Below are 21,206 nucleotides of genomic sequence, written 5' to 3' on the forward strand. Positions count from 1 at the left end.
TGCTCCTTCACACACCCCGCGGTGATGCCGAGACCTGGGATATGACATCACTCCGCTCCGACCCCAGCATCACTAAATGACTCAAGAGGGAGCAGAGCATGAAGATTGGAGCAGCCACACTGGATCCCAGGGAGAGTACCCACACCAGCTTGATTGAAAGTAAGGGTGAGAAATTGGAGAAAGTATGATTTGCTTTATTGTGCAAGTATCAAAAAAGGATGATGCTTTCATCGCTATTGTAGGATTGTTTTTACGTTTGTATTTATTTGTTTTTTATTGGTCCCTGAGGAAGTCTTTTGTAAGACGAAACGCGTAGAACCTCACTTGTAGTTTTTTCACTTTTTATACTTGCACAATAAAGCAGATCATACTTTCTCCAATTTTATGAGTCCATTCTTCTATTCTGTGGTGATGACATCAAAAGTGGAGAAGGAGTCTTGGATACACCCCTTAACTATACTGCCCCCATTACACCCACACTGAACTATCACACACACACTGCCTAGCAATACACACACACACACACACACACTGTACCCCTCACTTACACACTGCCTTCCAATACACACACACTGCACCCCATAAACACTGCCCCGATATACACACACACACACATTGCACCCCACAGACACACTCTACACCCCTCACAAAAACTTCCCCCATACACACGCACTGCTTCACTCACACACTGCATCCTTCACATACACACATTGCGCCCCTCTCACAAACACAAACTACTACCCCATCACGACAGACCCCATGTAATTTGTCAACCTGTTCTTAAACAGTTTGACTACTTAATATAAGTAAAAAATCTCAATACTATCATCTCTTGAGGAGAGTAGCGAGAGGGGAGCACAACAGAAAGAAAATAGTAGTGAAAAAAACAAGAAAGAACCTTATCTTTTATTAAATACTAATCTGAAAGAGACAGAAAGATAGCTCATCATGAAGTGTGTTCTTGAGACAACACCTGTTTTGCATATTTGTGCTTTTGTGAGGGATTCTATTCAGGGGGTTGAATAATTTTGAGACTAGAGAAGCAAGTTGCATTTTCAGTTGAATTTGGGGAAACTACTTGAAGCACTAGTTGTGTTGAGCTATTTCAAATGCTTTTGTTTGATTTGTTCATTGCAAACAGCTGAAAGTATTGTAAGTGTTGACAATAGACATTATTTTTAATGGTGGTTGAATAATTCTGATTGCAACTGCATATAGCTATATTGAAACTAAAAAAAGAAAAACAAATAACCGTATGACAAAATTTCAAATCAAATGAGTATATCTGGGTTATATCCAAAGATGCATTTTGCTGCCATCATGTAATCTGACACTCCAATTTGTGAAGACAATATTTGATACTTCATATTTTATGCTTGTAAATATGAGAAATATATCTGCTACAGATTATAGGATTAAACGCACAAACACACAAGAATGAAGGAAGATTGTGAATCTTTATCAGGTCTATTTTATATCAATCTGTTTAAAAGATGTTAAAGGCATAATTCTTCTATGTTTTTCCCATTGACATTAACGTTATAACTTTATAATGATTTACACCTCCTGTCTCATTTTACAGCATAGACAATTAGATACTACTGCAAGACATTAAGCAATGAGTTAAATTCTTGTTAAATTAGGAGCATGAAAAAATATATATCAAAGTTATAGAGCATTTTGACAAGCAAATGCTTTGCGGATTGATTCAATTTATCCAAGAGAGCTTCTATTTATCACACAAATTTTTCCCCTCTAAAAATAAATGGTAGGTTAATGAACCAAACACCATGATCACAGATAGACATATGATGAATTTTTGCTTAGTGGAAATTAAGTGGCTTTGCTTCTGTTACTTTGTGGAATTGGGCCTGAAGAATAAAGATGGACATTTAAATTAATTTACTGCTAGTTAGGGCAAGGGATAGGGGGGCAGGGGGTAGAACAATTCCGGCATTTGTTGTATACAGTTGAAGTATTTGCCAACCAAATTCTATCAGGCAAAATAAATATTAATATAAATATTAATAACTAAATGTATCTGGAAGTGATACCGGAGAAACTGACGGAAGCAAAGCACAGAGAGATGGACACAGGTTTCTTCAGGAAGGAAGAGATTCTTTATTGGATCACCGATCGGGACTCAGAGGGACTAATGTCACCAAAATACAGCAAGTTCTGAGCCCCGGACAATAGTGCAGGCTCCTTATATAGGCACATAACTCCTCCCATATTAAGCTCCACCCGCACATTCTCTTAACCAATCAACACAAATAAGAATTAACTTCCTGTTTGACCGCATGGCTTGTCCAGCACAATGGAGGAGGGGGAATACTACATCCTGTATTCTTGCACATGCTCCGTACACTACTGATCATATCTTGCCTCGTGCAACCAACTGATCGATACGTCAGCATATGCACGTACACATGCCACGTGGTAATCTCGGCCTACTAAATTTATTTTTACCGAGATTCCACCACATTCCCCCCTTTGATGCCTCTTGATATTTTACAATTACTTGAGGCATCACTTAACCTTAGTTTGCTTACACCGCAAGTTACCTTGAACCAGACCAGACTTATCTTATGATGTGAATCTTCAACATTCATCTTCCTGCATTGGTTCTCCCTGATCTAGAGCCTTATACTTATAAACCGCCATTATCTGTGCAGCAGCCTTCCTCTCTGCTATATTTTCTATCAGGCTTTGCACAGACCTAACTACTAAGGGTATAAGACACGGCAGGAGTAGACACAACATTAAAATCAGTAGGACTCCACCTACCACTGCCTTAAGCCCTCCAAACCACTCATACCAGCTACCAAACCAACTACTTGGATTGTATCCTTTCCATACCTGAGTAGGCACATGCGCTAGTTTAACCATATGGCTAGTAAGCTCAGCTATTGCTTGCCCTTCGTCATCTATTTGAAGACAGCAATTGCTCAGGTTAAACTTCCCACATACACCTCCCTCTACTGCCAAAAGATAATCCAAGGCTAATCTATTCTGGTAGACTGCTGTCCTCATCCTGGTGTTATGCTTTGCTAGAAGATTGAACGCTTGTGATGTTTCGTTAGTAATAATCTCAACCACCGCCAGTAATCTTATAATACGGTTGAGCATATAAATAGGGGTTCTGTAACCAAAGGTACCGTCCTCAGCCCACGTGGCTGGCCCATAATAATCTATAATACGCTGGGGAGGCCATTCATTATCTTCCCAGGCGCCTATCTCTATGGGTCCCCTTTTCTTCCTATGATTCACATCATACACTTTAACACCTAAAGTCTCACCTGTTTCAATTGGTAGCAAGAAGAAGGATGGTTTGAGCATACCCAACACACATGCCCCTTCCCAGTCCTGTGGCAACTCCGAATAGGCTTTCTTACCACAGATCCAGTACAAATTTGCTGGGGCTCTCCAGGTAGATGTGATGGATAAATCAAACCACACATCCTTTAAATTGGCGTATCTAGCAAACGGGTTAGATGGTTCTGAGACATTTGAAGCCGACCACCAAGTTGTATTTTTAGTATCATCATCATAAGCTTTTTGCCCTAGACAAGTTAATTCCCCTACAGAAGTATTATACATTATTCCTTTCCTTGCTATGCAAACATAACCTATGATGGAGGTCTTTAATCTCCACTCAGATTTACCTCTAACACTCATATGATAATCGGCTTGTGTAGATATTAGTTGGTCAACTGCCTCAGAACCGGACATTACCTCCTTTGCTTCCCAAGGCCATTGGTCTCCCATGTTAGTACCTCCACACACATAGCAGTTGGTAACATTAAGACTACCGGCAATACTTTCGGCTAAATCAATAAACAGGTTTTTAGCATTATGGGGGATCTTATTATCTATACTCATCTCTTCATAAAAGGAATGGTATACTTGATGAGTTTGGGAGGATACCGTATCAGTCTCTATCCCTATAAACAATAATGTCCCAGGATCTAAACCCGTCCCGTATATCTGAAACCCAAATAAATTGCCATATTTGTCTAAGAACTTGTCGGGGTTATTTATAAGTATATGGATGGGATTACATTCCATAGACTTACAATATGGGCTAGTCGGCAACTTAGTCACTATCATGTCTTTGTCTACTGTCTGTCCCCAAGTCGCCCACCCCACACAAGACCAATATGGGCAAAAGTTATAATCTTTATTTGGGCATCTAGGACTTACATATTTATTTTTACTACTGGGACAAATATATTTATCATTAGACCCATACGTCCTCTCCCATCTAAGATCCCCACATACATTCCACGGCTTTCTACCACTCGATATTGCTTTACACGCATCAAATAGCAGAACACCCGAAGAATGTACGGATTCTAACACCGTCTTGTTAATTAGGGTCCCCTGAGGATCTCCATTCCTGAGAGTCAACCAAATTGTACGGGGTTGATACTCTGGACTGAAGCACTTAGGTTCTCCTACTCCTAAATGGCACACACTATAGTCTATATTTAGGTATCTACATCTCGATACATCTCCTTTACACTCGTATTGTGAATGCCAAATTAGGGTTTGGGAAATATGGTTACCTGTTCTCGTAGTCTTAATGCATACCTCACAGCTAGGAGTGTCGGTACCTCTACCTTCCTGAATATAAAAACACATATAAATAAACACTATCAAAAGCACATCTTTCGCCGTCATCCTCAGTCTTCGTCCGTGCGAAGGCGCCTCAGCTTCCAGGATGTGAGGGCTGCAGGGAATGGAGTCCTGCTCGTCTTCACAGGTGTCCCTTCGAGACTTTCCTGGCTTATATACTATGTGTTGGTAAGCGGACAGGCTTTATTATGGCCTTCTCACTCACGCACCAAATCCCTGTAACAATAACATTTGTAATCCACACGATTCCTCGTTACTCCGACTGAGTAGTGCGTTTTAACCGGATCTTGCAGGGATTCTCTGGATCTGCTGTAACTTGCCAAGAATCGACTGCTGCTGGTTTAACCCTGGAGTGATGTATCCACGGAGTCACTTCGGCTACTTTTATCGCTGTAGGGGTAGACAAAAGAACAACATAAGGACCTCTCCACTTGGGCCCTAACGGTACATTATTCCACTCTTTAATCCACACTTGATCTCCTGGATGATAACTATGAACAGGGGGATAAATATTCACAGGTAATCTATCTTGTACCCATTTCTGTACCTCCTCCATAGTCTTACCCAACTCTACAACCTGCTGCCGGGTAATTCCTTCTCCCAACTGACTCAAATCCCCCCTTAAGTTACCAAGTACGGGAGGTGGTCGCCCATACATGATTTCAAAAGGAGAGAGGCCCATCCTTCTGGTAGGGGTACTACGGATTCGCAATAGAGCTATGGGTAAGAGAACGTTCCACTTAAGTTGGGTTTCCTGACACATTTTAGCCAACTGGTTCTTTATAGTTCTATTCATTCTCTCTACCTTACCAGAACTCTGGGGTCTATATGCAGTATGAAGCCTCCACTTTATACCAAGCATATGAGTCAGTTGTTGTAGGCACTGATGAACAAAAGCTGGACCATTGTCCGATCCTATAGAACAGGGTAGTCCATATCGGGGTATTATTTCTCGTAGCAGGAATCTCACAACTTCTCCTGCTTTCTCTGTACGAGTAGGACATGCTTCTACCCAGCCTGAATAGGTGCACACAATTACCAGCAGGTAACGATGTCCACCCGATTTAGGCATCACTGTAAAGTCAATTTGTAAATCGGACATGGGGAGTCCCCCCATAAACTGGACTCCTGGTGGCTTTACTGGTCCTTGTCTTGCATTATTTTTAGCACACGTTACACATCTTCGTACAATGGCCTGAGTCAAGTTGGACAATCTTGGTATGTAGAAATGTTTTCTAAGAGATTCTTCAGTACTATCTCTCCCAGAATGTGTCCCGTTATGATAATTTTGGACAATTTCTACCGCTAGTGATGCTGGTATGACTATTCTTCCATCTTCTAGCTGATACCACTTGTTCTCCAAATACTTTCCTGGTTCAGTCTTTAACCACTCCTCTTATTGAGCTGTATAAACTGGAGTCCATTGGGACAGTGGAGTTGGTATAAGAGCAGCTATATGCCCCACATACTCCTGTCTTCCTGATTCAGCAGCACGCTTAGCTGCACTATCTGCCATCCGATTTCCCTTGGTTACATCACCATCTCCTCTCAGATGCGCTCGACAATGTATGATACCGACTTCTTTCGGCTCCCACACTGCTTCCAATAGTTGTAGGATTTCATCTGCGTATTTGATTTCTTTGCCTTCTGAATTCAGTAGTCCTCTTTCTTTATACAAAGCTCCGTGGGCATGAGTGGTTAAAAACGCATATTTGGAGTCCGTGTAGATGTTTACTCTTAAACCTTCAGCCAATTGTAACGCTCGTGTCAGTGCTATCAATTCTGCCTTTTGTGCTGATGTTCCTTTCGCCAGTGGCCGAGCTTCTATCACCTTGTCTATTGTTGTTACTGCATATCCTGCATAGCGGATCCCTTCTTTCACATAACTACTGCCGTCGGTATAATATTGAACATCGGGGTTCTGGATGGGAAAATCACGAAGATCTGGTCTACTTGAGAATACTTCATCCATTACTTCCAAACAATCATGTTGACTTTCAGTAGGTTGTGGCAAAAGGGTAGCTGGATTTAAGGTGTTTACAGTTTCTAAATGCACTCTTGGGTTTTCACACAACATTGCTTGATACTTGGTCATACGGCTGTTACTAAACCAATGATTTCCTTTGTAATCCAACAACGTCTGTACTGCATGTGGGACTCGTACATAAAGTTCTTGACCCAGAGTGAGTTTATCGGCTTCAGCTACTAGCAGGGCGGCTGCAGCTACGGCTCTTAGACAAGGTGGAAGTCCGCTGGCCACTGCATCCAATTGCTTAGACATATAGGCAACAGGTCTTTGCCATGATCCCAAGTACTGTGTCAATACTCCCACAGCCATTCTTCTTTGCTCATGTACATATAAGTAGAATGGTCGTGTGTGATCAGGTAGACCTAATGCTGGGGCACTCATCAAAGCCTTCTTCACATCTTCAAATGCCGTTTGCTGTTCTTGGGTCCATAAGAAGGGGTCGTGCTCTGTACCTTTGATAGCTGCGTACAGAGGTTTTGCCAGTATCGCATAGCTGGGAATCCATATCCTACAGAAGCCTGCTGCCCCCAAGAATTCTCGCACTTGTCTTCTATTCTTGGGTATTGGTATTTGGCAGACAGCTTCTTTTCTCTCTGGCCCCATAATTCTTTGACCTTCAGAGATATGGAATCCCAGATATTTGACAGTTGGCAAACACAACTGAGCCTTCTTTCTAGACACCTTGTATCCTGCCTTCCAGAGAATGTGTAGCAGATCGTGCGTTGCTTGCTGACAGATTTCTTTTGTAACTGCTGCTATCAACAAGTCATCTACATATTGTAACAATACACACTCTCCTGGGATGGACTCGAAATCCAGTAGATCTTGACTTAGGGCTGAACCAAATAGGGTAGGTGAATTTTTAAACCCTTGGGGCAGTCTTGTCCAAGTCATTTGGCGTTTTGAGCCCGTTACAGCGTTCTCCCATTGAAAAGCGAAAATACATTGACTTTCTGCGGCAATTCGGAGGCAAAAGAAGGCATCTTTGAGGTCTAAGACTGTAAAGTAAGTAGCCCCGCCCGGAATTAAAGCAAGCAGGTTATATGGATTGGGTACAACTGGATGTATACTAACAACCGCATCATTGACTGCTCTCAAGTCCTGCACAGGTCGATACTCATCTGTACCGGGCTTTTGAACAGGCAGCAATGGGGTGTTCCAGGGGGAAGTACAGAATTTTAGGATACCATACCGTATGAACTTATCCAGATAGGATTGGATGTTCTTCTTAGCCTTCTGCGGGATGTGGTATTGTCTTAGGCTCACTGGATAAACCCCAAGTTTTAGTTCAATTTTTATAGGTGGAATATTGCGGGCCAGTCCTGGTGGGTTGTTCTCTGCCCAAACTCCTGGTATGTTAAATAATGTCTCATCACTCCTAGGGTTTTGGCTAGTCAACACTGTATAAAGTCGCCACTCTTCTTCCTTTGGTACGGATAATGTCATGATACCTGAAGGTCCATTAAACTTTAAGGATGTTGTTCCATTTGGTAGGAACGTAATCTGCGCTTGTAATTTTGATAGCATATCACGTCCCAGCAATTGGACTGGACATTCAGGCATATAAAGGAATTGATGTTTTACTACGTGGCCTCCCAATGTACAGAGTCGACTTTTAAGAACCGGTTTTTCAGCACTTCTTCCAGTTGCTCCTATCACAGTAATAGTCCTTCCAGATGGAGGAGCAACTAGATTAGTCACCACTGAATGTTCAGCACCAGTGTCGATCATGAACGCACTCCTTTTCCCCCCTATTGATACATCGACCATAGGCTCCGCTCGACCAAGGGGGATGGAGCCCGGTCGGTATCAATAGTCCTCCATGACCGTGTCAGCCAATCCTACAAAGTCCCTACCTTCTCTATCGCGGGACCTTTGCGCTGCTGGAATATACCTGTCTTCCCTAACACTTCCTCTGTTCCCATTACTCCCTCTATTACCATTACTCCCTCCGGGGCCTCCTCTACCTCTCGCTCTGCCTCTAAAGTTTCCATAACCTATCCTAGGTCTGTCTTTCTCACACTGTTCTCTTCGAGGACACTCATTTCTCCAATGCCCTTCTTCCCTACAGTATGCGCACTGATTTCTACTTAGAGGTTCCTCATTCCATCTACTATCGCCTCTATCTGGGCCCCGTCTATCTACGCCTGCGATCGCTACCGCTAGCATATCAGCCTTTTTACGCATCTTGCGCTCTTCCTCTTTCTTATTTTCTGTTTCCCTATTCATATAAACCTTATTCGCTACCTCCATTAGTTGGGTGATTGACATACCTGCAAACCCTTCTAACTTTTGTAGCTTGCGCTTAATATCTCCGTAAGCTTGGCTGACAAAGGCGGAGTTCACCATTCGGGAATTATCTGCGTCTTCCGGATTAAAGGGGGTATACAAGCGGTATGCCTCCAATAATCGGTCATAAAAGACACTGGGCGCTTCATCGCTTTTCTGAATCACCTCAACTGTCTTCGACATGTTAATAGCTTTCTTTCCTCCTGCTTTCATGCCAGCAATTATAGCGTCTCTATAGGCTCTGAGTTGGACCATATCAGCACCATTTACGTTCCAATCGGGATCGGTGTTGGGATAATGTGTTGCGGCCCATGCTGCTGGATTAGCTTGGTTCAAAGCACGGGCTCTATCCTCTAGTGCTTTAATGGCTGCTTGGTTAATTCTTGTCCTTTCCTCATTGTTGAATAAAGTCATTAATAACTGCTGGCAATCAGCCCATGTCGGGTTATGTGTCTGTACTATTGAGGTGAACAGATCAGTCATAGCTTGTGGTTTCTCAGTATACGAGGAATTGTGGGTCTTCCAATTTAAAAGATCGGTTGTCGTGAATGGGACATATACAAAGACTGGGTCAGCATGTGCCATTTGGCCTGCGGCATCGATATAGGCTGACCCAGGATTCAGACGAAGAGGCATCTGATAGTGTCTTAATTGTTGGGCACCGGTCAACTGTCGGGTCTGTATGGGGCTACGTGGAGGGGCGTCAGTCATAGGTTCCAGTTGGGGAGAAATAGGGTATGGGGATATGGGAGCTTGGTTTTGGGAAAAGGTTGTAAATAAAACACTTCGAGCCGAGCTAGATGAAGCTTGACCGGAAGTCTGAAGTGGCGCCAAATCAGGATATTCGTTTTTAATGGGGGTTGGTTCTGATTCCGGAAGGGGAGATTTAGTACGAGGGGGGGTGGATCCTGTACTGGAGGAGGAAGCGGAAGTGGATGAGGGTAATGAGGGGAGGGTTGCAGGACTTCCTGCGTTTGCGTCACTTCCTCTTAACGGAAAGTAAGGGGGCGGCAAAGGGATCTCGGACTCAGGGGGCGTGTCCAAAATGGGCCTAACACCAGTCCTAGTGGACGAACAAGTCCTAGCTACCATGAGGCGACATTGCTCCTCGTGGCATGTCCGGAGCCATTTTGGCGAGTCATTTACGGCCTGTCTCCAACAATCAATATAAGGAAACTGGCCGTAAAGTTCAGGCCTACCTGATACAGCCACGTGTAAGCGCTGTACCAGAGTTGGATCCAAACTGCCACGTGGCGGCCATGCCGCAACCAAAGTAGGCCACTCCCTAGTACACAAAGTGACCAAACGTACAGGAGACATTTTAACCCCAAAATCACAAGTTTTGAATCCCTTTTTAAAATTCTTCACCATACAACCTAAGGGATCCGGAATCGTTGACTGCGACGCACCCATACTTAACAATGGAACGTCGTCGACAACGAATACTATGCACGCGTACTATTCAACAGTCACACCCGTTTCCTCTGGCAACAGCACCACGTGGTACAGTTACCAAGTGAAACGTACACAATAATACAATAAACACTCAGGGAATTCCCGTACACACACAGCTGTTACACCAGTCACTATATAATCAATATTATGCCCTTTGGCGTAACTATACAGTCACCCACGCTATAATTCTCTATATACGAATTACCCGTCTATAACACACCCCAGTAACATCGTCTTTTACAATTAGCGGTTACAGTACGGTTAGCATAGGTCAAAGCACAAGTTAAGGTCACAATACAATTATTAGTGGTTATGGTGTTAGACATGCAATGGACGACAATGATTAGTACTTATATACAATGTCAGTAAATATACAAGGTTATGGTACCGTGCACTATAATACAGCAACACACTATTAACACTCTCGCTAGACGGCTGAGCTCGCGCTATCTAACAAGATATACACTTTACTAAACAATCTTTATCACATTTACAATTCCCAACTAAACTATTGGCCAGTACCTTGAATGGACTACCTAAAAACAATCTACATACGTTTTGGTTAGCCACACTGCCCAATCACCACATATATAGCGAGCTAGAGGACCGAATTTACACAGACGCCTCTTAGTCGCACTATCAAAAGTCTAGTGGGTTCCAAATTTACACGCCTTCCCACTTAGCCCAGATAGGTTGAGAGCTAGCGAACCGAATTTACACAGACGCCGCTTAGTCTCCCGGTCCCTCCGACCTAGCGAACAAAATATACACCCTAGAACGCTAGTCTAGACAAGACACCGGTGTCCGGCTAGGGCTATTTACACCAGAGCCCCGCCTGACTAACAGAATCAAACGGTCTGACTAAAGAGCGTTCGATCGAGCGGTGCGCCTTCGCTCCTTCCCTCCGACAGAGGGGGCAGATACACAGATTCAAAACCCCTTTGGGCCTACCGCACAATCGGTATACCCCTAGTGGGTCCTGCCGTCTAAAACAGCAGTTGTCTTACCTCCTCGTTCCTGAACCTGAGTTCACACTCATCGACGGGGACACCCCAGCACTTCTTACGTAGAGGCCGATGATCTCCTGGACAACAGACCAGTGGCGCCGAGACGAAGGGAGGTCCACGCAGAAGTTCAGGGGTGCAGCCGTAGAGAACGTGGGCAAAGATAGACCGTCTCACGCCTCTGCCTCCCAGCTACCGTTGAACGATGAGCTTCCCGGCCAATGCACCAAATGATACCGGAGAAACTGACGGAAGCAAAGCACAGAGAGATGGACACAGGTTTCTTCAGGAAGGAAGAGATTCTTTATTGGATCACCGATCGGGACTCAGAGGGACTAATGTCACCAAAATACAGCAAGTTCTGAGCCCCGGACAATAGTGCAGGCTCCTTATATATGCACATAACTCCTCCCATATTAAGCTCCACCCGCACATTCTCTTAACCAATCAACACAAATAAGAATTAACTTCCTGTTTGACCGCATGGCTTGTCCAGCACAATGGAGGAGGGGGAATACTACATCCTGTATTCTTGCACATGCTCCGTACACTACTGATCGTATCTTGCCTCGTGCAACCAACTGATCGATACATCAGCATATGCACGTACACATGCCACGTGGTAATCTCGGCCTACTAAATTTATTTTTACCGAGATTCCACCACAGAAGTACAGAATATTACAATAGTAAACTATAGTAAATAAATAATGAGGTAACAAATTAATCTTATCTTCCAAATTTCAGTCAGTACCTTAAAGTTGCAGGGAGCAGGGCCGGCCTTAGGCATTTAGACGCCCTGTGCGAAAAATCTTCACAGCGCCCCCCCCCCCCCCCGTCATCCATGTATGCTGTAATGTTTGTGTTGTCTGTGTATGTGATAGTAGGTGTGATGACGGTGTGTGATATGTATGCTATGTGTGATATTTGTAATGGGTGTATTAACAGTGTGTGATATGCGTGTATTGGTTGTATGTGACACACACACACACAGAGTCAGACGGCCATACACACACACAGGAAGACAGTCATACACACACACACAGACACACAAAGGCAGACAGTCTCACACACACACACAGGCAGACAGTCAGTCATACACACAGACACAGACAGTAATACACACACACAGAGGCAGACAGTCATACACACAGACAAACAAGCAGACAGTCATACACACAGACACACACAGGCAGACAGTCATACACACAGACACACACAGGCAAACAGCCATACACACATAGGCAGACAGCCATACACACAGAGGCAGTCATACACACAGAAGCAGTCATACACACAATCACACACACAGAGGCAGACAGTAATACACACAGACACACACACAGAGGCAGACAGTAATACACACAGACACACAGTGGCAGTCATACACACACACAGACACACACAGGCAGACAGTCAGTCATACACACAGACACAGACAGTAATACACACAGACACACACAGAGGCAGACAGTAATACACACAGACACACACAGTCATACACACAGACACACACAGAGGCAGACAGTCATACACACACACACAGACACACACAGAGGCAGACAGTCATACACACACACACACAGAGGCAGTAATACACACAGGCAGACAGTCATATACACACAGACACACAGAGGCAGACAGTCATACACACACACAGAGGCAGTAATACACACAGGCAGACAGTCATATACACACAGACACACAGAGGCAGACAGTCATACACACACAGACAGTAATACACACAGGCAGGGAGTCACACTTACCTGACAATCACAGTTACCTGTGGAGTTCATTGTGGAGGCAGTGCAGCTCCTGGTGACTGTTTGGTGGGGAAGCAGGGACTCCTTCCTGCTTCCCCTGCAGCAGTTTTCCGGCGCGTTTAGCTCCGCCCCCGCCGCACGGTAAGCTCCGCCCCCGCTGCAAATTTGAAAAAAAAAATTTTTTTTTTTTTTTTTTTTTTTTTAAATCCACGGCGCCCCCTGCTCCATGGCGCCCTGTGCGGCCGCACAGCTCGCACACCCCTAAGGCCGGCCCTGGCAGGGAGAGGTGGAAAGTAAGTGGCTTTGTTTATGTGGCTAGTCTATTGTGTTGTGTGGATTTGTGTATGTGTGTGGTGTCTGTTGTGCTGTGTGTATATTGTATGAGGGTGTTTCATGGGGTGTTGTAGGTTGTCTCTTTATTGAAATAAATAAACTTGTTTCAGTAAACGTATTTCAGTAAAGCTTTATAAATCCCTTCGACAGGTTCAGACCCTTTTTGCCTCTTACTCCAGTCTGGCATTTTACTAGTGAGTTAGAAAATTGGCATGGTGACCCTAGGTAATTCCCTGAATCACCAAGAGGAGCCAGATTGTGAGGAAGAGTTTCTATGGTCTGTGCATGGCTAAAGGTTAAGACAACAGGCTCCATTGCACTTGGGTGGAGCCCTGTGGTTTCAGCTGTAGAGAAAAGTACTGGTAATATGCTGCTTTTGTTTTTGTCCATTGCCTTTTTTGGGTTTGACCCATTTTCCCGTCATTCAAAATCAGTGACACTATTTCCCCTTTCCCTCAGTCACTGTTGTAAATAATCATCATCTTATCTGAGCACTCTGCAGATAGGCAACCACCAAAAAGGCCTGCCATGCTGGGTGACTGTCATGGAGTGTATACCTAACATGCAGAGTTTAGGATAGCAAGAAACGGACTAAGGAAAATATAAATGTCTTAACGGGCCTTAGAGTGGCCAGACTTAACGTTAGACAGAGTATAGCGTAGTTGAAATACAAGCTGAGGTCAGGGTAATGGAGAGACAGCTAAAACGAGAACTAGCCAGAGTCAGGTAATAATCAGAAAGGCAAAACTAGACATGGAAAGAGTTAACCCCTTAAGGACACATGACATGTGTGACACGTCATGATTCCCTTTTATTCCAGAAGTTTGGTCCTTAAGGGGTTAAAGAGAAACGCAGAGTCAGGAAACAAAGCCAAGGTCAATACCAGAATACAGTACTATATCACAAGGAATTCACTAAAGGGTACTCGGAACAGAAACCACAATAGGGCACAGAATCTAGGGCCAGGTAAGTTTAAATACATTTATTGTTAATTTGATTGGTCCACGTTATGCCGCCCCAAAACGTGTGTGAATGGGGATGCCGGAATGACGTGGGCAAATGGGAGTCGACTGCATGGTTAGGCTCCCATTTCCCCTTTAAGAACATGCTCGCGATGCAAGCAACATTCCCAATATTGTATGGGCCGCGTGTCCAATCAGACTGTGTGGCGCGCGTCGCCCATTAGAAGCCAGGAGTGTTCGAGCCGCACGCAGCTCGCCTGGAGGCAGAAGTGCTTGAGTCGTGTGCGGCTCGGTCGGAGGACCCCTGCTGACATGCGGACCGGGTAAGTACCGTTACAGTGACTCTGCAATCTCTCAGATTACTCATGAGCACATTACACTTGGAGAAACCATTTTTTTGCAGAATCGGGATTCAGGCATATTTGGACCAATCAGCTATTCTGCTGGGAAAAAAACATAATCAGAGCTGCCACATGGATTAATCCTGAAGTAAACAAAAATACAATGACTGGATGCTTCGTTGCTTCGTGATTAGGGGCTAATTATTTGCACACTGGCAGCACTAGCAGCTTGCAGGCAAATAGTTAAAAACTGCTGATGGTGTCACTATGACCACATAAGTACAATGGAGATTTTATGCCTTCTCCCTGCCCACACTTGCCTTGCAATCAGTGGGGTAATGCATGTCTGCTGAACTGCAGGCAGTTTACACCCTACCCCCACTGCACTTTAAATAAAATTATATTGGCGCAGGGGGTATTGTTTCCCCCTCCTCCAACACAGTGTGACCCTAATTAAATATTGTTGTGGTGGAGGGACATAGTGTCTCTTCATTTTTACACTTGTCTCAAGCAGGTGGGGGCTATAATTAATAAACTAGGAGGGAACTGATGTCGATGGATGATGACTTTAATCTTAATAATGGGTAGTACCAGTGGCGGAACTACCACAGTCATAGGGGTCACAGCTGCGACCGGGCCCTTTACTCCTGGGACCCCCGGCCACCCTGCGGACCCCTGCTGCCGCGGTGCCTGCCTGCCATATGGTGTGGCCCTGGCGCGCATGGTAGATCCGCCAGGGACACGTTAAGGGGCCCATTGGGTGACCAATGCTGTTAGGGCCAGCCAATGGAAATTAATTTTCTTTAACAGCACGACCGGGCCCCTTGTGATGATGTCAGACTGAGCTGGGAGGAAGTGACAGCCCCGGTCACACCTCCCAGCATACACAGAGCCCGCGCAGGAGGAAGGAAAGGAGGGAATCAGAGTGGGAACTCGGACTCCCACCAAGCTGAGTAACAGGACCCGGGTTAAGTCCGCATCCTGCACCTAAAAGGTAGGAAACAGGAGGGTGACTAAAACATTTAGCATATGTGTGTGTATGTATGTATGTGTGTGTTTGTGTATGTGTGTCTGTATGTGTGTACTTATGTGTCTGTATTAATGTGTGTCTATATGAATGTTTCTCTGTATGTGTGTATGTATGTGTCTGTATGAATGTTTCTGTGTGTATGTCTGTCTCTGTGTCTGTATGTGTGTGTGCGCGCATGTGTGTGTTTGTATGTGTGTGTGTCTGTTTGTATGTATGTGTGTGTTTGTATGTCTGTGTGCTGTATGTGTGTGTCTGTATTATGTGTGTGTGTTTGTATGTGTGTGCCTGTGTGTATGTGTGTGTCTCTGTATATGTGTGTGTGTCTGTCTGCATGTGAGGGGGGGCAACATATGGGAGGGTAGACATATGTGGGGGTGGCGGGTAGTAGACTATGGGGGGGCAGTGGTTTGTAGTTAGGCCTCTGGGTAGGACCTATGGATCTACGTCCCACTGCGGCCATGGGCTGCAGATATTGCCTCTAAATATAGAAGGGGGGGGCAAGTTAATGTCCACCCCCCAAAAAAAAAACTATCCTGTCATCCTAATAATAGTGAACGGGCCAATCAAACTAATACCTGTAAAAATAAAATGTCATACTTATCATTAAATTACTTCTTACTTGTTTACTTAAGCCCCCAAAAAGGCCAAAAAAAATCCATATTGTCTATCACAACATTAAAAATAAAATAATAATAAAAAAAATAAAAAACAAGACTCAATAAAAAGAATCTAAATAATTTGTGAGGGGATCTGTTTACAACTAGCTTGCAAGGTGGGGAACAGCTTTCCACATATTTAGCAATATATGTCACAACTCACTGATTGGTTAACTTGCAAGTTCATTTTAATTGGGAACCCCAAGCCACCCGGGGAGAAATGGCAAAACTTTGGTTGGGAGTGGATAATTGAATGTCCACCCTTATTTGTATATTTTATTAGTGCCCCCACTCACTCTCCATGGATGTGGGGGTGGGGGGGGATGTGCCAATGGGTGAGATTTGTGTTCGACACTAGGTCCTCTCCAGGCTTGCAGAATAAGATCCTCCACCTGTCACCAGTTGGTGGGGTCTCAAGGAGATACTAGGTCACCCTATATAAAAAGTAGTCCCCATCCACTGACCACAGGTTGAGACACTACGATGGTCCCCCCTCACTTTTTAAAATTTCATAGCCCCCAAATGCTTGGCACTGGTTCAAGAATCTGTCCAACCCCCGCATTATTTAATTTAAAATCCCTAACATGATGCCCATGAGTGGGGTCACAGGTGGGGAGGGGGACAGACTATAGAGCCCCTTGTTATTTTAGAGGCTGGGCAGCAATGGCTTTCACTGTTTAGTAGATATGCCTCCACCCACGGCATGGCAGGTGGGGCCTAAGGGAGACTTATGAACCTTTCTGCAATAGAATAAAGTGAATTGACATATAGATGCTGTTAATATCCAGCTAGTTTATCCAAAATAATTACATTTACCATCTGTAGACAACCATTTAAAGAAATAATGCATACACACATACATATTATGCTAAAATACATATATATTAAAGCTTTATATTTTAATCCAAGCAGGAACTAGATGAAACATAGAAACGTAGAATGTGACGGCAGATAAGAACCATTCTGTCTATCTAGTCTGCCCAATTTTCTAAATACTTTCATTAGTCCCTGGCCTTATCTTATAGTTAGGATAGCCTCATGCCTATCCCACGCATGCTTAAACTCCTTTACTGTGTCAACCTCTACCACTTCAGATGGAAGGCTATTCCTTGGATCCACTACCCTCTCAGTAAAGTAATACTTCCTGATATTATTTTTAAACCTTTGCCCCTCTAATTTAAGACTGTTCTTAAATTCTTATTTAAAAAAAAAGCACAAATAAGAAGCATGATTCATGTATCCATAGTTTTGAAAATATGTTACAAGCAAAGTGCAATATAATTTGGTTCCATAATATTGGTTCTAGCAATATTGTAACTTTGATTAGCTTAAAAGTACCTAAACTCATATTGTGCATATAACTCTTTCTTTACTCCCGTAACTGGAAAGTAATACTGAAAAGCAAAACATATCTGTTCCACATACCTGTCCCATTATGACACAGCCCTATAAAGTCCCAAAATACGTTTTCTGTCATTGCTGCTCCCTTGAGGTTTAGATAAGTAGATTTCAGATACCTCTCTGATTGTCTGTTTTTTCTTTATATTTAAAGGATCACTATAGTGTCAGCAAAACAAACTTGTTTTCCTGACACTATATCATCCTTAGGACCCTCCCCCCACCCTCAGGGGGCCCCTCTCTTGGCACTGAAGGGGTTAAAACTCCTTCAGTTACTTTCCTTAATCCAGCGCCGGGCTCCCTCGGCACTGGTGACCTCTCCTCCCTCGCCGATGTCATCTCCTGAGTGGAGCGGACTGCATATGCACGCCAAGAGCCGTGCGCGCATTCAAACAGTCCATAGGAAAGCATTTCGTGCTGCACGCTGGATGTGAATTTTGCATCCAGCGTTGCAGAAGCGCCTCTAGCGGCTGTCAGGAAGACCGCCACTAGAGGTTGGATTAACCCTGAAATGTAAACATATCAATTTTTCTAGAACTGCTATGTTTACATCTGAAGGGTTAAAACCTGGGGGACCTGGCACCCAGACCACTTCATTGAGCTGAAGTGGTCTGGGTGACTACAGTGTCCCTTTAATTTCTAGTGCTAGATATCTATTTCCTTGTATCATTCCTTTTATATTAGTTTTCTAGTGCTAGATATTTATTTAATTGTATATGATTTCCTATATTCATTTTAGATTGCTGTATTTCATCATGATTTCATTTCATTTCTTGAACGGTCTACCTCTTTAACTCCATTTAGGTGCCCTTCTCCATTAGCTGCAGGTGCCCACCGCAGTTTGTGTGCCTTTTCCCTCTGCTCCTCCCCTATCTCTTGTTTTGTGAGGTTTTGTTTGAATTCAGGTGCAAACCCATTTTGCCGCTGTTATGCTCTTCTAACTGTTGTGGCGACTGTAGGTTCACCTTGAATTTAGCTGATATTCAGCCGCAATCCCATTTTGCCATGATCACACTATACTACTTGTTGTTCGGACTGTTAGGTTTACCTCAAAAACACTTATGAATGATAATTCACAACCCATCCCAGAATGCATTGCTCATGCAAGTAAAAGAGCCTAGCCAAGGCAACCAGACTGCTCACAGACCTGGAAAAGTGCTGATATTACTACTGCAGATTCTTGACCTTAGGGGAAACCAATGTTCAACCCTGGTATTTTACACCACACACACTCTGCTGAGTGGGCACCATTGAATGTGGCCCAATACCTCCAATTCAGGATGCGCATAATCCTCAGCAAGGAAGCTCAAAGGAAAATGTCCTCACCTCTTGGACCTGAGCAAAGCATCTGAGACAAATGTTGTTGATTCAAAAATACTTGGATGCTTGGCCTCGCGAACCCCTGGAAAATCGTACTGTTGCCTGCTCCGTTCCCGACAAGCCAGGAGAGAGCTTTTCAGGGAAAAGACACTCCTGAACGAGGAGAACATTCACTCCCTCTGAGCCAGGGGGAACCTTATTTAATTTCACATGGAAACTCCCAAAAATTAACCGACTGCTACCTCCTTTTCCTTGGAACTATATTGGGCAGCAGCCACATATGCAGTCAGTCAAAACTTTATCCCCAGTGGCGATACGGCTATACTACATGGATTTGAGTGCTGTTTGGACAACTTGGGCACTCAGATTGGGCTATCCAGGGATATAATACTTGTGGGGGTTCCTATTCATATTGTATGTATTTTGGGGTGTTTTATGTGTTATCTATTGTACCTTGAGTGCCTGTTTGATAATTGGTTTAAGCAAAAGCAAACACAGAGATACCTGAGCGGGCTTACTGTTGAAGTGAATGGAGACCCCATGCTGGGGGTCATGTATTTAACAGGCAACTTGGCCATAATTAACTAGTTCATTTTGTACCCTTCATCAAGTCTTGGCTGATGTTTGGGTATATGGGAGTTATAACTACTGCTTCACTATGGGAGAATATGGGAGAATATACAGCAGAAGTACCATTGTGGGTACAGGCGCTCCGTTACAGTAGAGTAGCAGAATTAGCTACTCTGTGCAGCGGGAGGTAAATACTATTATTGGAATCTAATTTCTGTGTGTCACTTCGGTGTGAGTGCTTCTAGAATAGTACACATGTATTTCAATTTACATTAGTGTATTTGAGCACACTTATATTGTGGTATTGATCTAAGAGCTTTTTCCACTGTTTGGTCACATATAAGACTTTTAATGGTTCTCCATAAGAATGCAACTATACATTATACAAATATCTAGATCATTACAATAAATCAGTGATAGATCATTTGATTTTAAGTCCTATTCATAGTTAGTTCCTAATGGGCCTCTTGTGTTTATTAAAAATCCACACTGAAACATCCACCTCAAGATTTACTGTATCAACGTTTAGGGTTTTTTAAGGGTACCTGTCATGACAATACAACTTATTTTAAATGATAGGGAACTACATTTCAGATATACATTGTGCAAGCAGAATTGCTAGCAAATATCTAGATTTCTCTAAAATCAGACTTTAAAAACAGCCCTTCACCTCTCCATTTACTTAGTTTGGTATGTGCCAACTGGCAGAGAGATAATACGTCTGTGCTCTGCAAGTCTGTAACAATGGAAGCCCTCATCTGGGCGAAGTAGGTCGGAGGGGTAGGCTCTGTGTCAGAGCAGTTTGGAATATGAGCCAGAATGGAGAGAGACAACAGGCAAGTTTTATTTGCACAAAGCCAATATGAAGTGTTTGAAACTTTTAATTGGTTATGGGAAGCAAGTCTGTGCTTCCCAAATAGGGAGATGTGTCTTATAGCAAGTGTAACACCTACAGGAACAAGATTGATGGTCTCAGCAGGAGACAGGGCTAATGAGAACACATATGAGCTTTTACTAGTATTAAAGGAAGAAACACTTAATGGTACAGGAAGAGTGAAGCCAGATGGTTATAAAACTGCCTACTTATACCTGTCATGACAGGTTTACTTTAATTATTTGCTCACTGGCTTCTAGCACTGTCAGCGGGCAAGTAGTGTTTTACATTTTCGTTAACTTGCAAAATGTTTTAAAAAAAAAAAAGTAATATACACTGTTTAGTTTTCCTAATTTGGAAGATGCAAAAATATACTTTACGGGGAAACTATAGGTACTCAGACTGCTTCATCTCATTAGGGTGCACTGGCCTTGTAACTTTACAATCTAGAACATTGCAGTTCAGAAAAACTGAAGTGTTTATATGGCTGGGTTAAGAATGCCTCTAGTGCTTTTTGTACATCTTCCTCAGCAACAATTATTGGG

Source organism: Pelobates fuscus, chromosome 6 (genome assembly GCF_036172605.1).
Source record: "Pelobates fuscus isolate aPelFus1 chromosome 6, aPelFus1.pri, whole genome shotgun sequence".
Classification (NCBI taxonomy): domain Eukaryota; kingdom Metazoa; phylum Chordata; class Amphibia; order Anura; family Pelobatidae; genus Pelobates; species Pelobates fuscus.